Source organism: Ammospiza caudacuta, chromosome 8, assembly GCF_027887145.1.
Source record: "Ammospiza caudacuta isolate bAmmCau1 chromosome 8, bAmmCau1.pri, whole genome shotgun sequence".
Classification (NCBI taxonomy): Eukaryota; Metazoa; Chordata; class Aves; order Passeriformes; family Passerellidae; genus Ammospiza; species Ammospiza caudacuta.
In genome coordinates this window covers 38957659-38969891 of record NC_080600.1, presented here as the reverse complement: position 1 = coordinate 38969891, position 12233 = coordinate 38957659, and positions in this window count along the sequence as shown.

Sequence of the window (12233 nt, the reverse complement as noted above, 5' to 3'; positions counted from 1 at the left end):
ATTTTTCCTCTCTATCTCCCATCCAAAGGCACCAACACCATCAGATCTGGGATGGGGTTTACTTCTCCCTTGGGGAATCTTGCTCCATGGCAGCCAAAAACCCAGGAGAGGAGCTGGTGTTTGTAGATGTGCCCAGCTCAGAGGGAAAAGGACAAAACAGACTGTAAAAAGGAGATAGAAGAGAGAAACCAAATCTATTGAAGTCTCTGCTCAGGAGGGGGAAAATCAGAGCAGAAAAAATGTTACAAGAACTGAAAAAGAAAGAAGCAGCTTATTGCTGGTAAAGATGATGAGTAGTTGGGTTATCCCACATAAGCTGTGGAAAAGGCTGGAATTCCCAGGAGGCAATGGCACCACAAGGCCATGGCTCAAATATTGCTTGAAGTTTCTGGAAAAGAGATCTTTCAAAGAATTATTTCTTCCTGATAGTGAGAAGTGGATCTCCCTCATGTCATCAGCATTTTATGCAAGACAACTGAAAGAATGTTAGTTTAATAGATCATAGAACCTTGTTCCAATCCCTCTGCCATGGGCAGGGACATTTCCTCTTGACCAGGGCATTTAAAACCTCACCCAACCTGGCCTTGGACACTTCCAGGGATGGGGCAGGCACAGCTTCTCTGAGCACCCTGAGCCAGGGCCTCGCTTCCTCACAGGGAGGAAATTCTTCCTGATATCCAATCTGCCCCTGCCCTCTGTCAGTGTGAAGCCATTCCCCCTCTGCCCTTGAAAAAAGTCCCTCTTCAACCTCCTTCTAAGTCCCCTTTAGGTACCACGATGCTGATACATATCATAACATTTATTTCTACAAGAAGGAATATCAGGATGCTGCAGGAAATAACCTGTGAATGCAACAGTGTGATCTGTGAAATCCTGAACCAACTTTTCCTGCGGTTGTTCTGTGCAGCCTGGCTGCTTCCCAGGGAGCTCAGAGCAGAGTAGTTGAAATAATACCACCATCTGCTGGGCACCTGGGTAATTCAGGGAGTGGAGAGCTGCTTTGGAGAGGAGAGAGTGTGTGACTCCCTGAGTGACTCTGGTACCCACTGGAACACGCCTGGTAAGCCCTCATCACGTAATTCTTAATTATTTCCATTATTGATGCTTTCCCGGGCTGCTTGCTGTGTAAGACTTAGCTAAATAGATAAAATAGATACATAACAAGACATGTCTGCCTTGCATGGCACGAGGAGGGAATCGGGGAACATTTTTCACAGCATTTCTGCGTGGGGAGCAGCACCCCTCCAAGCAGCTGTGCCCTGTAAAAGATATATGATTTTAATTCCATTAGGACTGGCATCATTTGCTCTCCCAGATGTGTCGCTAGCTCACATCCAGCCTGGGAAGCAGAAAATCAGAAATAGCCGTGTCCACTGACAGGTTGAGATGCTTGCCTTGGCCAGAGGTGGGGAACAGCGTGTCACAAAGGGCCAGGGATGGTTCCTGCAGGAATTACCAATGCAGCAGGATCATTGCTGCTGGATGTGACCTCATTTCTGACCCCAGTGTTTTCCAGGGAGGATGTGAGGTGGCACTCAGCAGCAATGAGCTGCAGAAAATAAGGCGGCCAGCTCAGCACACATGGGCAAGGCTCATCCACAAACAGGGATGGGCAAGGCTCATCATCCTCTCCTGTAGCCCAAGGCACAAACAGGGATGGGTGCCTGGGGCTGTGTGAAGCTTTTCCCACCCACGGAGTGACCAAAGATTTGCTAACAGTTGGATCAGTGCAGAAAAGCTTTCACAGGAGGCAGGAAAAGAGGCTCAAGCATGTGCCTGTTCCTGTGGGGTGACAATCCGCTGGGGGATGATGAGGGACAGCCCCTGTGTGAAAAGTCACTGAGATTCCACATTTTTGCAGAGGAAGAGTTGCTGGAGTCACACAGGACCTGCCCCTGCTCCATCAGCCCATGCTCCATCAGGTTTTCACAGAGTTATAAAAGCTGTGACACCTCCAGCTATTTCAGACACCCATGGGGAAACAGGACAAACAGGATGAAGTAATTCCATGTCCTGCTGGGTGACACTGGAATAAACAGAAAATTAAAAATAACTATAAAGATAAAATAAAAATAAAAATAAAAATAAAAATAAAAATAAAAATAAAAATAAAAATAAAAATTAAAATAAAATAAAAACCCCTAAAAAGCTATAAAAATAAAATATATAAAATAAAAAAAAATAAAAATAAAACAAAAATAAAAATAAAACATAAAAATTAAAATAACGTTCCACTATATTTATTCACTAATATTTACTTACAAATGTAAAGTAATAGCATCAGATAGCCAAGGTGCAACTTTTCCATCAGGAGCAACAGTAGTTCCCTGTACATTTATAATGATTAAATACCATTGGTGTCTGTCACACCTGGATGAAGCTGTACCATAAGCTGACTATCTTATCCAGAAAGGACCTGGCTAAAAATTTTTAATATGTTTTTTACACCCAGTACCTATCCCCCAGCTACCCTCTGGCTCATGACAAACATCACTTGAGCTGCTCCTGCTTCAGCCCAGTTTCTAAAACAATGCAGAGAATGTGGTCAGAAAGGTTGAATCAAAATTAAGAGTTCATTACAACTATCAAGGAATTATTTTCCTGGACCCAGCTAGGAGCAGTCACGTTACTTAATACCACTATGCCAAATTATGGGAGAGATTATTGTAACATAGCCAAAATACTTACCAAATAAAGTGGGGAGAGGATATTTTCAGTTCAGCTGTGGAATGACCACATCTGATCAATCCTGGGAGCATTTTTGACCTGAATGACCTTCAGGCTGTGACCTTCAGATTCTGCTTATTATATTTGTAAATAAATACCAATAAAGAAATTTGCTTCCCCTGGAACAACTCCTTCAGAGAACATTGTGTGGTGAAAGAAAATCTATTTAAATGCAGTATTTCAGCTGGGTCATCTGAGACAGTTCTGTGTGCTTTGCAATAGCTTTTTTGCAAATATCAAGTGCCAGATATTTTTTTTTCCATATTTTCCTTCTCCTTTTTTTTTTTTTTTTGATTTAAAGTATTTCTGAAGTGTCACTTTAGCTGTGCCATGTGTTATCATCAAGGCATGCTGCTGTAGTTAACCCAGGAAAATATTGTTTTCTGGGAAAACAGCACTAAAGCTGTTGGTGCAATAAATTATTTTCTTTTGTATGGAGATCAAGTAATTCAGTGCTTACTTCAGAAAAGGCAATACAACATATATTGGAGTCCATTAACAGCAACAACAAATCTTTTCTGGCTCTAGAGGCAGAATTAATTATTTACATGTTTCTCATTAACTTTTTACCTACTGTTAACAGTAGGTGTTTAAAAGAGCCCCTTTCTCTCTGTGATCAAAGCTTTCAACAAGCCCATCCACAAGCATCATATTTAACCATTTTAAGTTATTCGCTGCCTGTCACCAAATGACATTAGCAATTTGTAGGAAATGCTGCAGGTATTCCAGAAATTCCAGAAAGTCTTTTTTGAGATGCCAATGCTTTCATCCACTGCCCTTGTGCCAATGTTAACATAAAATATCTTGTCTTCACCTTACAAAAAAATAGCAAGAAACCTCATGAGAGAGTGGAAGCTGCCTGTAGACTTGAGATCCATGGATTTGTGGTCATGTATTTCCCTGGAGTTTAATCTCTGCTTTAGCATCTCCTGGTAGAACAGGTAGTGGAATCCTGGCCAACAGAAAATGGGTTCATACTGCTATTTTAGGGGAAAAAAACTCCAAGTTTTTCCCAGCTAAACCCGGAGTCAATTTTGGTAAGACAGTCTCAGAGAAACTTGTGAGAAAAGGGTCTTCATAATTCATCTGAAAATCTTACAGAATTGTAGAAATTCTCAGTAATTTCAGCAAAAAAATGGACCAAATTTCACTGTGTTTGGGTACCATTTTGACTCAGATCCTAAAACATAGAGGAAGCCAGAATTTATCAAAGATATTTCCATTTATTCTTTGATTGAGTTAACCCCTTAGACCCTCACGTATCCGCGAGCTCGTGCAACTGAATCATTTACTAATTGATTTGCCTTCCAAAGAGCTTAAATAAATCAAAATCAAAACCACAACAACAGAGAAGGTTATTACAATGGGAATTAGATTTTCAGATTCACAAATTCACACTAGAAAAGTGGCTGCTGAGATTGCTTTGCAGCACTGGGGTGCCTCATTCCCCAAATGCTCATCTCCGGTGCTGGGCTCTGCAGGGCCAGGGGGATCCTCACTGGGGCGGGCTCCATCCAAAAGCTGAAAATGCAGCTGATGTAACAGCTCCTGCTCCATGGAACAGCCAATTTCTGCTCTGTGACCCTCTCCAAACTCGAGGAAGCATTTGTGATGTGACAAGGCAGGCTGCTCGTTTCATCAGCACTGCCCAGCACCAGCTGCTCCTGAGGAAAGTTCAGCAAACTTGATAATGAGCACTGGGGGAATAACAGAAGTTTCAGCTGAGCAGTAGCTGGCTCATATTTTAAATATTTTATGTCCACTGTACACTCAAAAATGCTGTGAAAGGTCTGTGCAAGCTCTTGGTTTTCATATTGGTGTTTAGCCTACGTTAAGCACACAGAGAAAATTCAGTGCCGTGTAATGCTATTGAATATCACAGATCTAAGATTTATTACCAAAGGAAATTGCACTGAAGGAATTTACTGGAAACAAAACAAAACCTGTGACTGGGTGATGGATGACTCTGTTCTCTAGTCTTACACCAATTATTTAACAAAGCATTTGTTACATTTGACTTTAGGCCAAGCAACGATGTGAGTTGACATTTTCTAGAATATTTTAAAGGATTGACAATTTGCAATGCATTAGCAAGCCCAAAAAAGAGCAAAGCACATTAAGATGGAGTTATAAAATCAGATACCAACTTAGCCAATGGTATTTAGTCATAATTTAGCCATTGGTATTGAGTCAGTTCTACTAAGTGTGCAGCAAAACGCTGTAACAAAATGAATTATAATCTCCATGTCCCTTAATGCAAATTACTGAGTTAACTCTTCAGCAAGATGCCATTACCTGCAGTGCTTACACGTTCACAGCATGGGAGGCAGGAGCAAATCTGGCAGGTGCAAACATCTGCTTCTTTTTTTATAGCTGCAGAGAAGTGTCCTGTAACCCAGTGTGCTTCTTGGTCCAGAATTTTATGAAGCTCTGGGTATGCTGGGGAAATAAAATTTAAAAAAAATCAAGTTTTCTTTCCTCCTATGCAATCTTTTGAGGACTTATTTAGCTTCATGCAGGTTCTCTAGCTGGAAAAACGTTTGGCTGAATTTTTGAAAGGAGTTCTGCAGATCATTCTTTTAGGCTAATAAAATAATAAAAAAATATAATATATAGAATATATATTATATACATATAAAATAGATATATATTATATATTATCTATACATAATATTATAATGGATTATACATATATTATAATATATATTATAATATAAATTATATTATATTATATTATATTATATTATATTATATTATATCATTAATTATATATTATATATTTATTGATATATATTAATTATATATTCTAGAATTATATTTATTATAGGTATTATATGATATAATATAATATAATATAATGTATATTAAATTATTAATTATATATTACATATATTAATTATATATTATAAGATTAAAATCTATAAATTTTTATAGATTTATAAAATTTGTAAAATTTTATATATTTATAAATTAAAATTTAAATTTATAATTTTTATAAATTATATGTAATACAGTATGAGTTATAAGATATAAAATAATAAAAATCTAATATGTATAATATAATTAATATAATATAATATAATATAATATAATATAATATAATATAATATAATATAATATAATATAATATAATATATGTTACAATATAATAATTATATATGTGTATATTAAATATATATATATATATAATATAAATAAAATTATATGTGCTAACAGGAAACACTCATCTGAATGTTTTATTGTGGAAAACACACAGAACAAGTCTGTCTTATTTGCATCGTGAGATAATTCTGAAAATGTGCTTCGAGCTGCTCTGGCACCAGCTTGAACCAAAAGGTTCAGCCCCTTCAGAGTACTCAGCTGAAGGTGAGGGAGAGAGTTGGTTGGGATGAAAGGAAAAAAAATCCCCTTTCCTACACAGCTATTAGAGAAATAACTGCTTTAATGGCCTTTCAACCATTAAAAGCAGAATTAGAGGCTGAATTGGAGGATTCAATTAACAAGCAGTCAGCTGTGTAAAGCCCATCATGTGACACTGAGGCTGTAAGACCCAAACTGGTAAATGTTATTAAAGCCTCCAATAAAGTAAAAATGTTTGTTCTTGGGTTTGTATAAATAAACACCAGAATGCTTTCATAAGATTTGCTCTGATTCACCACTAATTTCATCTCCCTGCATTGCACTGGTTTGAGCCACAATAAAAAATAAAGCTGAAAACAGAAAAATTCTCTCTGCTGCACTTGTGTGGTTTTCGTGGACCTTCAGAAGCAGCAACTGCAGAATTTTTGGGTGGCTCACAGCAAATCTCATGTTGCCAATCAAACTGAAAGGATAGAAAATCATCTAGAGAAGGAAGCAATAGGAATAACTGGCTGAAGGCAAAATTTGAATTTTATGAATATTAGAAGCCAAGGGCCATTGCAATGAAGGTGAAATGTCCCTTAAAAAGGTGGCTAAAACAGCTAATCCAAAATGAGGTCATAAAAATGTCAAAATGGGCAACAAACAGAAAAAGTTGGGCAGAAGGAAAGGAATCATTGCAAAACTAGCCCGAGGGAGGTCTGTGTGCAGTGGGAGACAGGAAAGTAATTATTCAGGAGCAGCCCATTATCTACTGCCCAAAACGCCACACAGGTTTGTGACACAGAGTTATGATTCCAATTTATGTGATATTTGAAATGAATACTTACCTTGGTGGAAAAAAAACCCACATGAAATAAAATCTATTCCAGCCCCTTCATTGCCTCTAAAATGCTACTGGTCTATAACAATAAATATTATTCCATTAGTTTTATATTACTGGCTTTTCAAAGGCAGGTGAATTAGATGAGATCTCTTTACAAGAGATGAATTTAAGAGACAACTGTTATTTATAAGAGCTGAAATAATGCGTTTGGAGTGCCTCAGTTTTTATTTAACACCTGCTTCTTCCCTGCACACAATTTTCTTCAGAAAAATTCAGTAATGAATTGATTTTTACCTGTCTCAAAAGATGAAAATCTGGATTTTGCAAAATGTGTGGTGGAGAATACTGAACAGAGGAAGCCTTGTGGAAAATAAATTATTGGGCTGGCTAGAAATTGACCCTTAACTCCCATGAGGTTTTTCTGAGCTCTGTTGGAAACTTGCTTTTCCTGTGGGGTGATGTGTATAAATCAGATTAACTTCAGTGAGAGCAATGAAGTAAATATATCTGAGAGAATACAGCACTGTATTTCCAACATTTCAGTGGTTTCTGGTGTTTCCAAGGTGGCCACTTGGAGGTTTATGACAGTATCAGCAGTAAAAGAGTGGAGATTTTGAAAACAGTGTCTGTGAGAGGTGTAGGAGAGAGCCTCCCATCCATGGCTGGATTAGGAGTTTATTTCAGCAGCTCCTGTTCCACCTTCTGAGGCAGCACTAACCACCAAATTGTGTATTCCTAATAATTCTAATAATTTATAATTTAATTTTTTTTTTGTTTCATACATAAACCAGAGGCTTATGAGGTATTCCACCACCCTTTTCTTCCTAATATTGATATATTCTGTAAAATCCCTAAAGAAGTTTTAGAAAAAAAAAGCAAAATAAAAGCAGAGAGCAGCAGGTCCCTGTGGATGAGAGCTGAGGTGCCATGGCTGATTTATATGCCTGGAAAATATTTGCACTGCCCATATTATTCTTGTTCTGGGGATAAAGAGAGGATTTAATTCACTAGTGCTATCAATCTGTTACCTTTCAAGGCAGTAAATTCACTAAATTCAGTAAAAAAAGCAATTCAGCTTCGTGGAGTTGTTGTTATAATATATCATTTATCATTTACTGTATGTAAGTACCAATAGCACAAACATTTAAAATCATCAAAAGAACTATAAAGAGATGAAAGGAAAATGTTTCAGAATAAATCTCTGTCTTTCCCAAAGCAATCTACTCTGAGATAAGGTTGTAGAGTGAAACATATGTCACTGGGAGCTTGACATAAAATTCTTATTTGTAATTGCAAATGTTTTAACAAAATTGTTAAACCTCATTTCCTATTTGTGTATGACACAGACTGGAAGAAGAGGAGGAGTTTTAAAAGCACAGTTTGATGCCTTGGTTTCAATACAGGGATGCAATGAGGATTCTCCAGGGGATTTCTCAGGGATCCTGAAACAATAAATTATGGTGAGCATCCTATGGAGGAGCCTAAGTGTCCTCCTAAATCTGTTGGGATGCCTGTCTCTTAGGGCTTTAGACTTAGTCTGATAGTGATGAAAACTCCCATTAATACTTATATTAACCCATCATCTCTGAAAAGAAATTTCATTTGCAGCATTTTTGCCTGCAATGAATGTGGAAAGGCAATTGAATCAAATTAGGGGAGTGATGTACACTGCAATACTCACAATTTTCTGCCACTTGTTTTCATTCACCCAATGGCTTTGCCATGTTTTATATCTCATATCATTTATATAACATTTTTGGTACAGCTCTGTGGGTGTTTTATTTACACCTGACATCCTGTTTGACAGCTTGGAAGAGGCAACACGGGTGTGGAAGGAGTGGCAGAAAACTCCTCTGCCCCAGAGGGGCTACGGCAAGGACAGGGGCAGGAATCGAGCTCCCCATGAGCACAACAGGAATTGGGATCTCCATGAACACAACATGAATGAACAAAACAGGAATTGAGCTCTCCATGACCACAGCAGGAAGTGAGCTCTCCATGAACACAACATGAACACAGCAGGAATCAAGCTCTCCAAGAACACAACAGGAATTGGGATCTCCATGAACACAACAGGAATTGAGCTCTCCATGAACACAACAGGAACAAAACAGGAATTGAGCTCTCCCTGAACACAACATGAACACAGCAGGAATCAAGCTCTCCAAGAACACAACAGGAATTGGGATCTCCGTGAACACAACAGGAATTGAGCTCTCCATGAACACAACAGGAACAAAACAGGAATTGAGCTCTCCCTGAAAACAACATGAACACAGCAGGAATTGAGATCTCCATGAACACAACGGGAATTGGGATCTCCATGAACACAACAGGAATTGAGCTCTCCATGAACACAACAGGAACTGAGCTCTCCATGAACACAACAGGAACACAGCAGGAATTGAAATCTCCATGAACACAACAGGAACAAAACAGGAATTGAGATCTCCATGAACACAACATGAACACAGCAGGAATTGAGCTCTCCATGAACTCTCCATGAACACAACATAAAAACAACAGGAACTGAGCTCTCCATGAACAGAACAGGAATCAAACTCTCCATGAACACAACATGAACACAGCAGGAATTGAGCTCTCCATGAACTCCCCATGAACACAACATGAACACAACAGGACTTGAGCTCTCCATCTGCTCACACAGCCTCTCCCACAACATCAAATTGCAGCAGCCAGGGTGGGAAAGGAGGGTGAGAGAGGAGAGGACAGATGTGTGGACAGCCAGTTCCAGGGCTGCTTCCAGTCTGCTTCCAGTCCAAGCTGGAGATTCTGCTCTGACTCTCATTATTACCCCTGGCTGGAACTCCTAGGAAGGGATTGCCCTGGAGAGTTTTGATTTCTTCAAAAGAGAAAAGAAAAAAGGCTGAATGAAATGGTTCAAGGGATGGGCAACACCTTTCCACTTCATGCCTTTCCACTTCTGATACTGATGAAAACATCCTGTGGAATGTCTTTCTGCTGCCTTTTCAAAGGAAATTCATTCCTAAATGGAAAGTTCACTCAGTGAGAAAATTCAGCCAGAAAATTTCCTGAGCAATAGTGACTGCATGAAGGCTGTGAGGAGCCATTTCTCTTACTCTTTCTTTTACTATTGAGACAAAATAAGTCAAGACTTAGAGAGGAGAGGCAAAGTGCTTCAATAACACTTCCATAGTCATTAATATTAATTTTGCAGAAGAAGGATCAAAATGTAGTTTGTTTGGTTATTTAATCATGTATCCATTTCACTTAAGTTGCACAATAAATGATGTTTGCAGAGGCTGAAGCAATCCCTGGCAGAAGGAATTCAGACAACCAGAGCAGTTCACAAAAGTGAAATAAATACTGAGCTGATCTAGGAAGAAGAAGGAAAAAAAAATATTTCTAAAAAATGAAAGGAAAGATTTCTCTTTCGTACAGATTTTGTGGAAATCATATGCTTTTCTGAAAAGAGATTCTGATGGGAAATCACCAGCCAGCTCCAATACACATAGTTTATACAAGAATGTACTCTTTATGAATATTTGGTAATTGCCAATCTCTTCCTACAGAATAATCATCTTTGGGTTTGAGATGCTGAGCAACAGCAGCCCTTCTCAGACATGTCTTGGGGCACTCTGGAGCAGAGGCAAATTGCAATGTGATTTATTTTGACATCTCTGCAACAATTTGGGGTTTTCCATTAAATAAGGAGCTGATATGAATAATGCACACATCTGTGACAATGTGCACAGGGGTTTGAGGATGAGGGAAGAGATGAGGATCTGACTCCATGTTTCAGAAGGCTGATTTATTATTTTATGATATATATTATATTAAAACTATACTAAAAGAATAGAAGAAAGGATTTCATCAGAAGGCTGGCTAAGAATAGAAAAAGAAGGGAATGATAACAAAAGTTTGTGTCTTGGACAGAGAGTCTGAGCCAGCTGACTGTGATTGGCCATTAATTAGAAACAACCCCATGAGACCAATCCCAGATGCACCTGTTGCATTCCACAGCAGCAGATAATCATTGTTTACATTTTGTTCCTGAGGCCTTTCAGCTTCTCAGGAAAAAAAAATCTTAAAGAAAAGGATTTTTCATAAAATGTGCCCGTGACACACGTCAGTCCTGGCTGTGCCCTGGCACCTGGCTGTGGTGCCATTCACGAAGGGCACTAAGGGGGCACTCTGCAGATTTAATAAGGGCACAGCTGAAGTTCAGGATGGTCAGAGCAGCAAAACAGTGAGGAGAGAGAAACAGAGGCTCCTGCCCTGCTCTGCCAGAGCTGGGAGAGCTCCAGGTCAGGCCAGGGAGCGCAGCCTACCTTGGTCCATGCCAAGGGGCACTGCACTTACAAGGAGCTGATTTATTGCCTCTAATACATGCATTTATGCTGTCCCAGAGCCCAGGCATTCGTGCTCCTGCTACCCTGAAAAAACCTGGAGATGGTCATGAGGTTCCTGCATTTAAAGTTTGAAGTCCTGCATTTTCCTTCACTGGCTAATGAGGAGTGATTCTCTAAAAGAGTTCTCCCTCTCACAAGGGAATTAGGAGCTGGAAGATAAACACACCAAATGATCTAATGTAGAAATCATTCTCTGCAATCCCAGAGCTCTAAGAAAGAGGATATGCTCATGTGTAATGAATTATTACTCTAAAAATCACAACTAGTTCTCACTTAAATTAAGAACTTGGTCCTCTAGATTACATACAGGACTCCTGGCTTTATTTTCTGAAGAACCAGCAATGCTCTCTTCTGTACACAAGAACACAAAACAGAAGAAAACACAAGCTCGAATCACTGTGTGCCCACTGTGTATTTTCCCAAATTGGGCATAAATTCAGATGAATTTCTTCCCATTCCATGTCATCTGTGCAATCCTTAGGTAAGAGATTAGGAGCAGTTTTTTGGGCTGGCAAGAGGTTTGAATACTGCACTTTGCTGATCCTAAGATTTTTGGCATCTCTCTAAAATACATGGACAAAGGTGATAAAAAAAATTAGGGAGAGAATCCCAGAACTGATCCTTTTCCCATCCCTGTTAGGAAAATCCTTGGTGGGAGGGGTGCTGGGAGTCAGTCAAAATCCATTATGCCAAACCTTCCTCCTGCTCAGGAGCTGCAGAAAGGACTGGAATAATCAGAGGACACAGCCAGCCCATACCAACAGAGAGGGGATCACCCTGGGGACACAGTGAGTTTATTTCTTGTCACTGCACTTGGCAGGTATTTTCAGTCAGACAAAAAAAAAAAGCAAACAGAAATGGACACAGGAGAGTTCTATCAAGTGAAATGTGTAAATTCAGACTTGCAAAAAAAACTTTATAGTGAA